Source organism: Cebus imitator, unplaced genomic scaffold, assembly GCF_001604975.1.
Source record: "Cebus imitator isolate Cc_AM_T3 unplaced genomic scaffold, Cebus_imitator-1.0 Scaffold556, whole genome shotgun sequence".
Taxonomy (NCBI): domain Eukaryota; kingdom Metazoa; phylum Chordata; class Mammalia; order Primates; family Cebidae; genus Cebus; species Cebus imitator.
In genome coordinates, this window is record NW_016107871.1 from 594,382 (window position 1) to 610,013 (window position 15,632).

Consider the following 15,632-nt stretch of genomic DNA (forward strand, 5'->3'; position numbering starts at 1 on the left):
AAAAAAAAAAAAAAAAAAAAAAAAAAAAAAAAAAAAAGTCGTACATCTAGTGCTGTTTTTCAAAATTTAGCAATTTTTTTTAAAAAGCATTTAAAACATTTCTGTTAAGACTTTCTTTGAAAGTGTCAAAAAGACAACTCCAACTGGCTATAGCAGTAACAGTATAACAGTGTGTTAGGCGAGGGTTTTTAAGCTAAGAATGTGTCACCAGGACTCAGCCCTTCTCTGTCTCTTTGTTTTTCTCTTCCTCTGTATTCAGTTGATTCTTAAGGAATATATTTGACTGTGTAAGCAAATAGACTTCAGGTAGTTTACTCAACATTTGCAGTGGAAATTAAACCTTTATTTTCTATCCTTCCGACAAAGTGTCTGATTTAAATGTCATTGGCTGCTTTGGGCCCAGTGAGTCTTCCTTCCAATCCCTCCTATTGCTTGGTAGGTGAAGCTGGATTGTGTACAGCTCTTGTGCCAAGGAGTAGAGTCAACCTCAGTGAAACAACATATGCTGAGCCGGGGAAGGGGCATGAGATACAGATCCCCAGAAGAAAATAGAGGTGCTGTGGCCAGAAGCGCAGAAATGTAAGCCTAGCAGGTAAAAATGACAGGTATCTCATATACTTGCCCTTAGCTTGCTGGCTTGTGAAGAACCTTTTTTTCCTGAGTTGAATTAAAAAAAATTCAGTTAATTGACCTTCTATTTAGTTAAGCTGCAGCTAATTAGGTTAGTTAGATGACTAGGTGCTGATGGAGTGAGTAAATGGACACTTGGCACAAAAATAAAGTTAACAGGTCCTGACATTTCACTATGGGAAGCAACTGAGAGGGAGGATTTTAAGATGACTTTAAATATTCCAGACTATGTAACTGTAACCAGATCAGGAGTTTTCCTTGTCTATGGGCTTCTCTACCAGGGGGATGATGTGTCTTTTGTCTTGGTGTCACTGTGACCTGGCACATGGTTAATTCTGAAGGATATTTTATTATTGTAGAACTAGGAGATTGGGGTTTTTAATTTTTATTTACTTTGGATTATTAACTGAAATAGGGAGCAAAGGACAAAATGTTGATTTGGGAAAGAAGATGCTGAGTGTGAATTTGAAGGTGAAATGCATTTGAGCTACTGGTGGGACACTTTGGTAGAACTGGGCAGTTAGGAATATGGAATGCAGGTCTGTTTTATTGTATCCTGGGAAAATCCAATCTTATCTTTATTTTGGTTCAAAACAAAACTTTATCTGATAAAAGCAAAGGCACATTTCCTTGTGAGAGGCAGTAAGGTGGAATGCTTTATCAAATAAAAAGTGAACAGTGACTGTTCAAGGGAAGTGCTCCTGGAACATTTATTTTCTGTTGAAGACATTGATATCTGGGTTTCAGAGAGATTATGTGTTTCTAGATGTTTCCATTTGTGAGTGTCAAGTTGCATTAGGCACCACATCTTAGTGACCTAACATCTCAGTGAGGACAATTTGGGGCACAAAAATCATAGTCGAGGAAAATTTACATTTGCTTCTCTTGCAGTCTGTTTTTCCAGAGCTATTGATAGTGTAGAAAAAGAAAGGTACAGAGCTGGCAGTGTCGATAGTTTCTTACTAGTTCTGAAGTCAGTGCCTCTCTGATTTGTAACAAATATTTTTTAATGTCTTCCCTTTATTATCCTAATAGGAGATGAATAGATAATGCATCCTATTAGTATACGTAATTTAAAAAATTATATAGTGACTCAACTAGTGTCTATAGAAATTAAAAATGAAAAGACAGTAACATAATAAATGATGCGTATTGCAGTATGTGTAATACATTCTTGGGTGCAAGTTCACTAGAACTGAGCTTCTCCTAGGGATCTTGTTAAAATGTAGATTCTGATTCAGCAGCTCCAATGTGGGGGCCTGAGATTCTGCATTTCTTTTTTTTTTTCCCCCCACTGGAGATATTTTTTTAAAAAAAAAAAAAAAAAAAAAAAAAAACCACACACAACTTCTACACACTTAATAGTTCACAACATTTCAACAGCAAAGTATTAGTTAAGAGAGGGGTTTTCAGGAGGTGGGGATTTAGAATATTAGGAAAATATGTTGGTATCCTCTTCATTATAGATGGATAGCATAGGTCATTATGCCATCCATCTGTAATGAAGGAGAATACCAACATTTGATATTGGATGCTAAGCCAATGTCAAAACCCAGTGGAATGACACTTCTATAGATTTTATTTCCCTTTCTGCTATCTTCCCTACCCTATGGAAATGTCTGCCACCATATAAAACCCAGTAGCAGCTAACTTAAGCTCCCTTCTTCCCCCTTTTGGGTAGGAAAGAGAGTGAAATGAAGGTCACTCTTGAGTTTCCATGCTTTCTTCTTTCTCTCTTTGAGGTGGTTCTCCTGTCTCCTCCTCTTCTTCCTGTCTTTCCTTTGTCTCAGGTGGCCTCTCTAAGTCTTTTCTGAAGGTGTTACTATCACTCCATCCCAGGTACATATTTCAGAAGCAAGATGGTTGGCATCACCCTCCTAGCCAAGGATCTTCTAAAGCCACTATGTGAGAGGATTTGGACCAGAGTCTGAGCTGTGTAGCCAACTATGTCCTATTGTCATAGGGTCATGACTGTGTGTCCTCTGAAGTTGCCACTCTCATAGAGGTCAGTGATAACCACGGACCCTGGCAGAAACAGCCCTGCAGCCAGAATCTATAAGCAACACCTGTGTGCAATGTTTAGGGCCAAAGGCTGTCTGTTTGGATTATCACAGCATTATGACCTAGTAGGTCTAGGATCCAGGGTGTGAGATGCTCAGAGCCAGGGAATAGAACCCTCAAGTCCTTCAGTAGTCTGATGACAACTTTAATTGTGGGCCGGGAAGCATTTTCCTTGAACCAGTGGGCATATTGGATGGCTGCTAAGGCACCATGCAATACCTTGATATCCAAATGGAGTTCTGGGTCCAGTTTTGGAAGATTGGGTGGCACTGTTGTGATGAGAATCTTTACTGTAGCATCAGAAGAACTGATTTCAAAGCCAGTTTCGTTGGTCAGGTGGTCAAAACTTCAGAAAGGGCTGGGCATGGTGGCTCACGCCTATAATCCCAGCACTTTGGGAGGCCGAGGTGGGTGGATCACGAGGTCAAGAGAACGAGACCATCCTGGTCAACATGGTGAAACCCCGTCTCTACGAAAAAATACAAAAATTAGCTGAGCATGGTGGCACGCGCTTGTAGTCCCAGCTATTCGGGAGGCTGAGGCAGGAGAACTGCTTGAACCTAGGAGGCGGAGGTTGCGGTGAGCCGAGATCGCGCCATTGCACTCCAGCCTGGGTAACAAGAGTGAAACTCTGTCTCAAAAAAAAAAAAAAAAAGCTTCAGAAGGATCCTGTGCTCTCAGGCTTCCCTCAATTTTGTTTCCCAGGGCAGCAACAGCTTCTAATGTTGGCAGAATCTTTCGTATTACCAAAGGGGCAGCTGCATTGTGGCCTGTAGCGATTGTTCTCTTTTTATAGGAGCCCACGCGTCCAACTTCTTCAGTTTGCACTTCACGTGTCCCTGGAGCCACAGTCAAATTGTCAATCACATTGTTTATTTTTGTTGCCAGGGGAAGGTGAGAGGCCTGCTCAGCAGAATCAGGAGCTGGGTTCTGATTTCTCTTCAGCAAGGCCTCACTGAAGGAAGTTGCATCAGATGTTGGCTTGACCCAAGGGAAAGCCATTTCACACAAATAGGAATCAAATGGGATATGTGGTACAAAGGGCCTGAACTCTCCTCCTGGGTCTCTTCTGGAGGGAAAGTGTCCACCACAACCACGACCTTTGTCACCTCTCATGGTGCCTTAAATCCCAAACAATGGAGGCCACAGCAATGACCCCTCCCCACCTCCCCCCTGCCCTTTTTCCTTTTACCATCTTGAGACAGGGTCTTGCTATGTTATTCAGGCTGGTGCTAAACCCCTGGGCCCATGAAATCCTCTTGCCTCAGCCTCTCAAGGTAGCTTGGATTTCAGGTGCATGCCACCATGCCTGGAGACTCTTCATTTCTAATTAGCTCCCAAGTGATGTCAGTACTGCTGTTCCGCAACCGCATTTTGAATAGCAAGACTTTTTAGGACTTAATGAAGTAATCAGATGCTTGCGCCTATACATAGAATCACAGTGAATGTTTCAGCTATAAAAGTTACTGCTACAGATGCATCAAATGGGCTACCGTAAACCAGAAATGACCTTGCTGTTTGTGATTCAGCATTCCGAAATGATAACCCTTAGTAAGGTTACAAAGAAAACAAAGTAGCAGTTTCCTCTAAATTCGCATGGTTTAGCATGTGGTGTGTATTAAAACTATAAAAAACATACTGTGTGTTTCTTTTTATGTGAAATGAAGGAACATTCTTGGCTCAGATGCTTGGCATTTCCTTTACTGTCCATGGAGACAGTCAGAAGTCATGCATGGCATAGCACAATTCACTGAGAGATTCTGCCTACCAAATCCCAGTTTTGGCTTCTAGCTGCTGCCACAATCCCCTGCCTCTCTGAATTTAGAAAACACCCCTACAGATTTCTAAAGTGCCCACAGGAGAGATGCCATCTATAGAGAACCTCCGAACCCAGAGGCCAATGGAGGAACAGGCCATAAAATGACTCAGAGGTGTGATATGACTGCTCCTAGTTTCTTCAAGCAAATTGTCCCATGAGCCAGGGGCCAAAGAAAATCAAGTAGAGAGCCACAGTTACTGCACAGAACATGAGCGCAGAGCCGTACAGTCTTTCCGGAGGTGTTTTCTCTGCTGTTCACTTTGTTTCCTTAGTAATTGGGGAAAAAGTTTCTATGGCCATATTTGCAGCTGACAGATTTGTTTTGCACCGTGCTGCAAGAGGGTGTTAAGTGGAGGCCTGTGAAGAATCTGAAGCAAATGGATATTATTTTGGGGAAAAAAAAAGTGTCTAACTTCCTAGTAACCACAGACTGAATTGTGTTTTTCCAGCTTAATTTCTGTCTCTCTCAGTAGCCCTTGAGTGTCAGAGACCACTGGCATTCCTCCAATACTGGAAAGGCGAGAAAGCAGTTATTCAGAGCGACATAATCCTCTGAAGTTCATTTGTACTTTGTAGTTTTCCTGAAAGCCTTATTTTTACCAAAACATAAACTGATGGATGTGATCGAATGAAAATAGCAATATGTAGGGTGAGTTTTATTAGTTGAATAGGAGAATGTATTTATTTGCTGCTTCTAAATTCACATGATCACCTCAGGTAGTCTCTTAACTGAAAACATTTTAGCCTCCAGAGAAGCAACGTTCTTTGACATTGTGTGTAATTCCAAATATATATGAGGTGAATTTTTCTGCTTTTGATATCAAGCATTTTTGTAACATGAATATGAAAATGATACATTCATTAGACTGTTTGAAAAATAAATTTAAAATTTGAGGAAAAAGTTAAAATGCAAATAAGCATATGTGTAATCCTACCACCCAGAAATGACAACTATTAACCAGATTTTTCTTGTAATCTTTTTTTGTTTAATGAAGAAATATATAAACGTGCTCACATTTTAACAAAATTAGAATAGTGTCACTACTTTTGTATGCTGGTATTTTCACTTCTGTTATGAAGTGTGCATCTTAATGATACTAATTTTCAGCCCTTGTTATTAATGGAAAATTTTGAGGTAATTGTGGATTCATATGCAGTTTTATGAAATAATACCATGAGAACCCTTCTACAGTTAGCTTGGTTTCCTCCAGTCGTTAATTTTCTGAAACTATGGTATAATATTGCAATCAGGATATTGACTTTAATACAGCCTACCAGGTCGAACATGATGGTTCATGCGTGTAATCATAGTACTTTGGAAGGCTGAGGCTGGTGGATTACTTGAGCCCAGGAACTTGAGACCAGCCTGAGCAACATAGCAAAACCCCATCTCTACTAAAAAATACAAAAAAATTAGCCAGGTGTGGTATTCTGCACCCGTGGTCCCAAATACTTGAGAAGCTGAGGTCAGTGGATTGCGTGAGCTTGGGAGGTTGAGACTGCAGTGAGATGAGATTGCATCACTGCACTCTTGCCTGGGCGACAGAGGACTCTGTCTCAAAAAACAAAAACAAAAACAAATCCTAACAAGTATAGTCAGATTTCCCCAGTTTTGCTTATATGCCTTTGTGCGTATGTATGTATTATGATGTACGCAATTTTATCATGCATGTAGATTCGTGTATCTACCACCACAGTCAAGATTCTGAACAGTGCTAATACCACCAAGATCCCTTTTATAGCTGCACCCATCTCTCTCCTGGCCCCTCTCAAACTCCTGACAACCACAAATCTGTCTTCAATTTCTGGAACTTGGTCATTTCAGACATTTTATATTAATGGAATATATAATTTTTATTGCCAAGTAGTATTTCATGATCTGTGTATTCCACAGTTCTACCACTTACCTGTTGTTGAAGGACATCTTGGCTGATTCTAGTTTTTAGCTATTACAGATAAAGCTGTTGTGAGCACTTGCATACAGATCGTGGTTGTAGTTCTTTTTTTTAATTTAAATTTTCCTTTTTCTGGGAAGAATGTCCAAGAGTACAATTGTTGGTTGAATATGTAGGGTTTATTTTTGTTTTTATTTGAGACAGAGTCTTTGTTACCCAGGCTGGAATGCAGAGATGTGATTATAGCTCACTGTAGCCTTAAATTTTTGGGTTCAAGCAATCCTCCTGCCTCAGCCTCCTGAGTAGCTGGGACTACAGGTGTATGCCATCCATCCTGGATAACTTAAAAAAAATTTTTTTTTTTTTTTTGGTAGAGATGGGATCTCTCTAGTTGCCCATGCTGGTCTCAAACTCCTGGGCTCAAGTGATTCCCCTTACTTGGCCTCCCAAAGTACTGTAGTTGCATGAATATGAGTTTTCTTATATAGCTATACTATTTTACATCTCACCAGCAGTATGTGAGTGTCATCCAGATTTTTCACATCCTTGCCAGCATTTGGTGGCATCACTGTTTTCATTTCATCCATTCTGATAGGTGTGAAGTGCTCTCATTGTGGTTTAAATTTGCATTTTCTTAATGCCAAATGATGTTGAGCATCTTTTCATGTGCTTGCCATATATATATCCTATTCAGTCAGTTGTCTTTTCAGATCTTTTGCCCATTTTCTAATTTGATTGTTTATTTTTTTCAATGTTGACTTTGGAGAATTCTTTATATGTCCTAGATACTTGTTGTTTGTCACGTATGTGATTTGCACGTATTTTCTCTCTGCCTATAGCTTGTATTTTACTTTTTTTTTTTTAAGATTTTGGGTTTTTTTAGGGCAGTTTTAGGTTCACAGCAAAATTGAGAGACACGCCTATAGTTGTCCCATATACTCCCTGCCCCCATACGTGCACAGCCCCCGTTATCAACATCCCACATCAGAGTGATGCTTTCATTACAGTTGGCGAACCTGCACTGACATGTCATTATCACCCAAAATCCATTGTGTACATTAGGGCTACCTCTTGGTGACATAGCTCTGTATATAAATTTATAATGACATGTTTCCAACATTATAATATCATATACTAGGGGTCCCCAACCCCCAGGCCACAGACCAGTACACCTGTAGTCCCAGCTACTCAGGAGGCTGAGGCAGGAGGATTGCTTGAGCCCAGAGATTTGAGGCTACAGTGAGCTATGATCATGCCACTGCATTCCAGCCTGGGCAACAGAGACTCTGTCTCAAATAAAAATAATAATAATTTTAAAACCCTAAATATTCAACCAACAATTGTACTCTTGGACATTTATCCCAAAAATAGGAAAATTTAAATTAAAGAAACAACTACAACAGCTGGTACTGGTACTGAACTGTGGCCTGTTAGTAACTGGGCTGCACAGCTGCAGTTGAACAGCGTCAAGTGAGCATTACTCCCTGAGCTCTGCTTTCTGTCAGGTCAGCATTGCAATTAGATTCTCATAGAAGTGTGAACCTTATTGTGAACTGTTCATGTGGAGGATCTAGGATGTGCACTCTTTAGGAGACTCTGACTAATCCCTGATGATCTGAGGTGGAACAGTTTCATCCCCAAACCAAGCCCTCCCATCTCCTTATCATGGAAAAATTATCTTCCACGAAAAACTGTTCCCTGGTGCCAAAAAGCTTGGGGACCACTGCCATACACAATATTTTCACTGCCCTGAAAATCCTCTGTGCTCTGCCTGTTAGCTTTGTTTTTCATTCTCTTTATGTGGGCTTTCACAGAGCGAAAGTTTTAAATTTTGATTAGATTCAGTTTCCCTTGAGTGGGTCATGCTTTTGGTGTCAGGCCTTGGAACTTTTTCTATGGCTGTATATCCTAAAGATTTTTTCTTAAGTTTCTTCCTAAAAGTTGTATAGTTTTACGTTTCACATTTAAGTGCATGATCCATGCTAAGTAAATTTGGTGTGAAAGATGAAAGTTACCCTTGACTTGTAAAGTAAGGTATGAGAGGCAGGTGAATGCTGCCTGTGGATGGTCACTTGCTTTAGCACTATTTGTTGAAAGACTATATCCTTCCTTCATTGAATGCTTTTTGTACTTTGATCAGTAATCAGTTGGGCATATTTTAAGTCTATTTCTGGGTTCTGTATTCCTCTTCCCTTGATATAGTTCTTTTTCCCTTTGCCAGTGCCACAGTCTTGATTACTATGGTTATATGATGAGCTTTAAAATTGGGTAGAGTGATGCTTCCCACTTCCTTCTTTGTAAGGAGCATTTTAGCTAGTCTAGGGCTGAGCTGCTTGTTGTCACTGGGTCTCCTTTTCTGGCTTTGCATACCCACCCATCATGCTAATTTTTAATCTTGGGTTCATTTTCTAGGTTTCTTTTCAGAGGGTGTTTGTTTTACTAAAGGAAATAAATTCCCTTTTTCCAGGGAATTTTTTCTTTTTTCCTTTGAGTACCCTAAAAGCTAACCCTAGAAGTTAAAATTGTGGATGCGAATGATGTTATTTATGCCCACTTAAACCTGCCAAACTCAGCTGGATGAAGTAGCATGTGCCTGTAATCCTAGCTATTCAGGAGGCTGAGGTGGAAGGATAGCTTGAGATCACAAGTTCAAGACCAGCCTGGGCAACCTAGTGAGACCTCATCTCTTAATTGCAAAAAACAGAAAACAACAAAAAAGCAACTTTTATTAAACATCTTGCTATGAACTTGTTCTGTTTTTGTATTATCTACTTGCTTGGGCATCTAATATTTAAGTTCTTTTTATTTTGTTCGAATTATCTGTATGATTGAGAATGGGGATGAAGATATGGAAAGTACTTGTTCTCTATGAGTACTTTGTTCAAAAGCAGAATGGCTTTGTACTGAGTCTTAGTAAACTTGAACATAAATAGAAGTGCAGAGGGTCTGCTAGTATTTGTTTAAACAGAAAGTTTTCAGGGGTTATCTTCTCTGGAAAATGTTTCCAAACAATGTGACAGCAAAATGATAGTGTAAATTGTAATGTCTGTCCCAGTTGGATATATAAACATATGAATTGCTTTTTTTCTTAAAAATGTTTGGGTGGTTTATTTAGAGTAAAAAATGATATAACCCACATTCTAAAATAATGATAGAATAAAATAAGGATTTTATTTTTCAGTGTCATATAGATGCTTTGTTACTTTCTAGGGACTCCAGTGAGAAATGGAATTATGGGCATAGCTTATTTGGGGCAGATGTTTCTAGATTGTGGTCTATAAATGAGACCCAGTCTTTGAAAGAGAAAGGGAATAAATTATGGGACAAAGGATTTAGAATTATTCTTAGTGTTATAAATAATGAAATGGCTGCTCTTAAGTAATTATAATGGCATTTTAGCTGGTAGACCAAATAGTACCTAAGCCCTATTTTCAAAGTCCCTGAGACACTAATGCACAGATGATAAATCAAAGTATGAGAATGTAGGTGCTTTGTCCCTAAGCACTACTGCAGATCTTGATTAAGTAGGTCTGGATCTGTGGACTCATGGAGAACTCCCTTGCTAGAATGGCTTAAAAACTCAAGAAGGCCAAAATTGATTCTTCATCTTCCCCACTGCCCAAACTAACATACTGAATCTTTGCATCCCATTGTGAGAAAAACTCATGCTATATATTTTTGACTTGCCTGAAAGGATAATTCCAGTATGTATGCCTGGTTGTCCCATAATTGCTATCATTATTATAATTTTAATATTTTGAAAATAGCATATTACATCATGATTATATTATTTCAAGTGCTGGCTGGGCATGGTGGCTCAGGCCAGGTGTTGTGGCTCATTCCTGTAATCCTAGGACTTTGGAAGGCTGAGGCTGGAGGATCTCTTGAGCGCAGGAGTTCAAGACCAGCCTGGACAACATAGCAAGACCTTGTCTCTACTAAAAATTAAAAAATAAAAATTAACCAGATGTGGTGGTGTGTGCTTGTAGTCCCAGCTGCTCAGGAGACTAAGGCAGGAGGATCACTTGAGCCCAGGAGGTTGAAGATGCTGTGAGCTATGATTGTACTACTGCTCTCCAGCCTGGGCAAAAGAGCAAGAGACTGTCTCTAAATAAATATGACAATCAATTGATCAATCAATAAGCCCTGCTTCACAAGAGTGCCCCTGTTTGAATGATAAATGGTATGGTCACCATATTCTTATTATACTCATGTCAGAGACAGATCAAAAAGAAAGAATGAATGACCTGTGAGAGATGGTACCTTGTAACTTGGTGAAGACCTGCTTAGGGCTGCTGTCCCTTGGTGGGTCTAGGCTGAGGTGAGGATAGGGTAGGGCACTGGAATCCGAGGAAGATGCTAGAACTGTACTACCTAGTGTTATGGAAGAATATAAAGCATACAAAGAAAAAATGAGAGACATAAGGCCTTTGTCTATAGGATGCTGTCTCAGCTTTCTCGTTTCCATACTTAGAAGGGAAAAAGCTTTGGGATCAAAGAGAGAGACAGCTAATCTTTCTACCTTCTAAGTAAGGACTCTGCATGCCTTCATCCTACTTAAGAAGTAAGGACCCTGGTCCTACAGTAGTCCTAGCCTTTGCTACCACCCAAGCCAGCTTCATGCAAACTAGGCCATATTGGTATGTAAGACTGAGAGTACTGTTTTAAATAAACATGCCCTAGATTTATTCTAGTTTATAGGAAAAAAAATAATTTTTAAACCAACAACAATTATTAACACAATTTTTGGTGACATTTTCCCACACCCCTGTTTGAAGATAGTGGGTTTGAAAACTGCAGGTCAAGAGTTGTGGGCCTTGAATCACAGGCAGCATGCAGAAGCTCCTGAGGATGCTCCCTGTATCTGGTTCTGTGCCTTGGTCTCCCATTCTCCTTTTTTCTTGATGGCCTTTCTTTCCAGGGGCATTTTTTTCTTTTTGAAGTAGAGTCTCGCTCTGTCACCTAGGCTGGACTGCAGTGGCATGATCTTGGCTCACTGCAACCTCTGCCTCCTGGGTTCAAGGAATTCTGGTTCCTCAGCCTCCCAAAGTGCTGGGATTACAGGTGTGAGCCACCATGCCCAGCCCCAGGGCATCTTTAATTAAGTAATGGGAATGCAGTTAAGGAAGTGGTGAGATTTATCAAAGAATCCTTAGGAAATGTCAGCTACAGCTCTTACCACCATGGCTGCTGGTAAAAGGATGCTCCTGAGATGAAGTAGTCACTGAGTGCTGGATTTTCAGGCCCGTCTCACTGTGTGGGATTCATATGTCAATCACAATGAAAATGAAGGGTGCTTGTGACCGTTGAGTATAAGATATTTATTTTATTTTGTTTTTATTTGTTTATTTTTGAGCTAAAGAAGTAGGCAGGTAAACAGAAAACCTTCACTACAGAATTGACACACTGTAGAGGAAAATTGCTTTGTTTAGTCTAAAGATATGCTTAGCTGACGAGAAATTAAACAACATGATTGAGGAGGAAAACCTGAACAAGTGGAACACGGAAGTAAGAAAGGATTCTGTCACTCTTTACGCCCATTATTCAAGTTGGAAGATGGGTTGATTCTTAATTATTCATTTGGGTGTCATTGCGGATAGAAAATCACCATCATAGAAGGATACATTAAAATGAGTAAGAGATTTTCAAAATTCACAGAATAAGTATGTGTGGAATTTCGCAGGTTTTCAGGAGCCTGTTGAGTTCCTGGGTAGGAGAGAGATGTCACGCCAAATGACAGTTTTCTTGTTCAAGGAGTGTGAACACAACAGGCTGACAAAATTTGAAAAGAGCAGTGCTGATGAGCAAAAGGAAAGAGAAGAAAGGATGACTCTGGGCTTCCTGCTGTTAGTGAGGCAAGCTGTGGGTGAGTGTCAGTTAACCAGATATGAGTCTGCATCCAAGAATGTGGAGTGGACTTGAGGAAGTGCCGGCTACCTATTCCCTGACATGATCTGTTCCCTCCACTTGGGGCCAGTGGACATCTGTGTGTATGTTTTCTCCTAATCCCCTTGTGTTTTTACTTGTTACCAAGTAGCTCTTTTGTTTTGTTAGCAACAAAGCTTGATTTAATTTCTTGGTTTGCAGAATAGATACTTAAGGAAAATGCAACATTGCTCTCACTTTGCTGTATAAGCAGCTAATTTTTTAAGGAAAAAGAAATACAACCTGTCAATGATTAATATGGTGTTGGATTTTTGTCTTTGTGTGCAGCACGTCCACTGATTTAGTGCATTCCTTTGTGGATTGGGGTTCGCCCGAGGTGCCTCTCTTGGCATATGAAGAGTTTGACCTTTGACGTGGATATGAAAGGGTGGGAGAAAGTACAGAAATTGCCACCAAACTCCCATACTAACTGCAGATAGCTGTGAGGTCTGGAGAGTGAAGGAACACGAAGTGATGATTCTGTCTCCTAAATCCTAAGTCTGGGTCCAGTGTTGACTTTTAAAACCACCTTTCTGTTTCCATGTGCTGAGATTCTTCCCTGTTACCTTAAGCACCCTGCTCAAGTCCAACATTCTTCTTCATTGTGTCCATCAGTTACCAGAAGATCCCCTTTGGTCACTGAGACCCAAACCTTGCTGGTGTGTCACTGAGTCAGTTCAAGTCTTTGATATCACTGTGCTCCTACCCTCAACCCAGCCTCTGTTGTTGGTGCCCTAGTGACTGCAGAAGCCTCCTAGTCCCCCTGTCTCCACCTTGCTCTGTACCCCTGCCTTGACCCTTGCTGGCTAACAATAAAAATCCCCACCCAAATACCTTTTTTTTTTTTTTTTTAGGTAAACAAACAAAAATACAAAATAACGTTTAGAACTAGAAAATGAAACGTTAAAAAAAAATCCTGAATGTTTATCTCCTCAACTTATTTAACCTAGTCTCAACTCTAAAGATTTTCACAGTGCTTCAGAAATAATAATATCTGCACATTCTCCTAGTTAACCTTAAACTACCCTGAATTGTTGATCTCTTTCTCATCATGTATCTCCCTGACCACCATAACATTTTAAATTTCCAAAGGGTCCTACACAGGTCATAATAAAATACCAAGAACACGGGAGTCATTGAATTAATAATTGTTGAATTAAATTAGGTACATTGGTAAAATCCCTTTGAATAGCTCATTAATAATGGAGTCTGGTATGTTTGTATGTGGGGAGCAGACTAGGATATGTCATTCTGTATTGTTGAACACAATAGTGTCCCTCCAGAAAAACACTGTTGATTTTGTGTGATTCATTGACAGATTCAAAGGATGGTGGAACCATCTGTTTTCTATAGCTCTTGAGGAAAGAACAAAAGGATTGGGCTTTGAGTTGAGAATGAGAAGAAGGGGGCAGATAAAAGGCAGCTTTTTTTATCACTGCTCAGGTTGTATAATAATCAACTGGCTTACCCGGGAACTCTGCCACCTCCTTCCCGAGTCTGAATAAAAGGAGTATCTTCTCCTTTGATGGAGATGGTGGACACAGCCTTTACTAGATGACCTCTCTGGCCTGGTCCAATTCTGTGTTTTTAATTGGAGTGTTTTTCTCCCTTATCTCCAGATTTACTTTTTAAATTACAAAAACAGTAAGTTTGTTTAAAAAAATCTGAGAATTCTGAAATTTATAAAGCAAAATCCCCTGCTCCAATTACTTTTCTTGGAGTTAATCATGATTATTGCAACTGTGATTATTTGCTGTATGTATTTTCATGCTGTTTAAATAGAGACACGTGTGTGTATATGTCATGACTTTCATAAAGATGTGATTAAAGTTTTCATTCTGTCCTTCAGCTTGCATCTATCCTCATCCTTATCATGTGTGAGTACGTAAGTCTCATTTCTTCTTAATAGTTATGTAGAATTTCTCTGTATAGATATACCATAATTTTGCAATTGTTCTCATGTGGATGTATGTTTGGGTTTTCCCAAAATTTACTGTTAAACATAATGCTACAAATAGCCTTTGTGCTTTACTAAAAGCTTGTCAAAAATATGCACTCAATTTATCAAATGCTTTCTTTACATTCTTTGCCGAGATAACCATGTGATTTTTCTCCTCTAAACTATTGGCATATATAGGGAAGTTTAAAGTTGTCAAACAAGGTGAAAATTGAGTCCTGTCGTAATTATCTTTGAAAATCCATTAAATCATCCCTGTTTGTGCTCTAGCATTTCTCAGTAAGAGCAACTCAGCCCAGTTTTTTTTCCTATTGGAACAGAATGTTGTTTCTTTGGTTGAGCCCATGTGAAGTGGTTGGCTTGTATTCTAGAACCATCCTTTATCAAAGACAATTGTTACCAATTTTGTTACTGTTGTTGTTTTATTTTGTCTTATTTTTAGCTTACATTGTTGAAATTCATAAGCTAGAGGTACATGTGCCACTGCGACGCTGTAATGAGCCACCTCATTAGATGGCTCCTAGAATTTTTGAAGTAACCCCTACTTGGTTTGTGATGGGTTTATTTTTTGGTTTTGCTTTTAATATACCGTTGAATTCATTGTGCTGCCCTGTTTTGTGAATTCATCTGAGTTTTTTCTGTGTATTCTTCACAAGTTCTCTAATAAATAATTTTTATCTGTGTTCTATAATGTACGCTTAATAAAACTTTCCAGTGGTATTTTTCTGGCATTTTCCTCCCGTTTTTAAATTGCCTTTTATACTTTGGCAGAAATTACTTTGAGATTGATGACTGCAGCTTTCCAAATTGATTTATTCTAGGCAAGCATCTTCTTCTATTCTTGAAATATAGAGGCCATGGGGGTTCTGTTTTTAAGGCTGATATGTTGCTGTTTCAAATTATACTTGAAACTCCGAACATATGGAGCTTTTCATCCACCCTTCCAACACCCACGTAAGTGAATATCATACTTTTATTTTCATTTGGCCTCATGAATCTCAGTGCCCACACATTGTGATCGAGACTGACGTTGTGGCTGAAGTTTTGTTGGAGAGATCAGAGAGCGTCTGGTCAGAATGTTTCTCTTTCTCTAATTTCTGATTCTTTTACGAGATACAGCAGAGCCCACTACGTGAATACTTGGGAAGTGCAGCTCTGGAATATCAATGGAGCTCTCTGTGTCCTCTCTATTGGGAACCAGGCAAATTGGGAATCTACTTTTCAGTGTCTGCAGGAAGTTCAAAGTTTATTTATTAACACTAAATGCATCTGTTGGGCTGCGGTGATGAGATTAATCCTCATTTTAAAATATTTGATCTGTAACTGATTAAGCCTTGAAGCTTTT

The 15,632-nt window shown here is 39.5% G+C and overlaps 1 protein-coding gene and 1 pseudogene across 23 annotated transcripts in view; one reads left to right on the plus strand and one right to left on the minus strand.

Moving 5' to 3' along the window:
• The window catches only part of MAGI1 (membrane associated guanylate kinase, WW and PDZ domain containing 1), a 678,927-nt gene that overhangs the window by 344,768 nt on the left and 318,527 nt on the right, over nt 1-15,632 (plus strand). The window lies entirely within an intron of this gene.
• On the minus strand, nt 2,332-3,807 carry LOC108294017 (annotated as a pseudogene).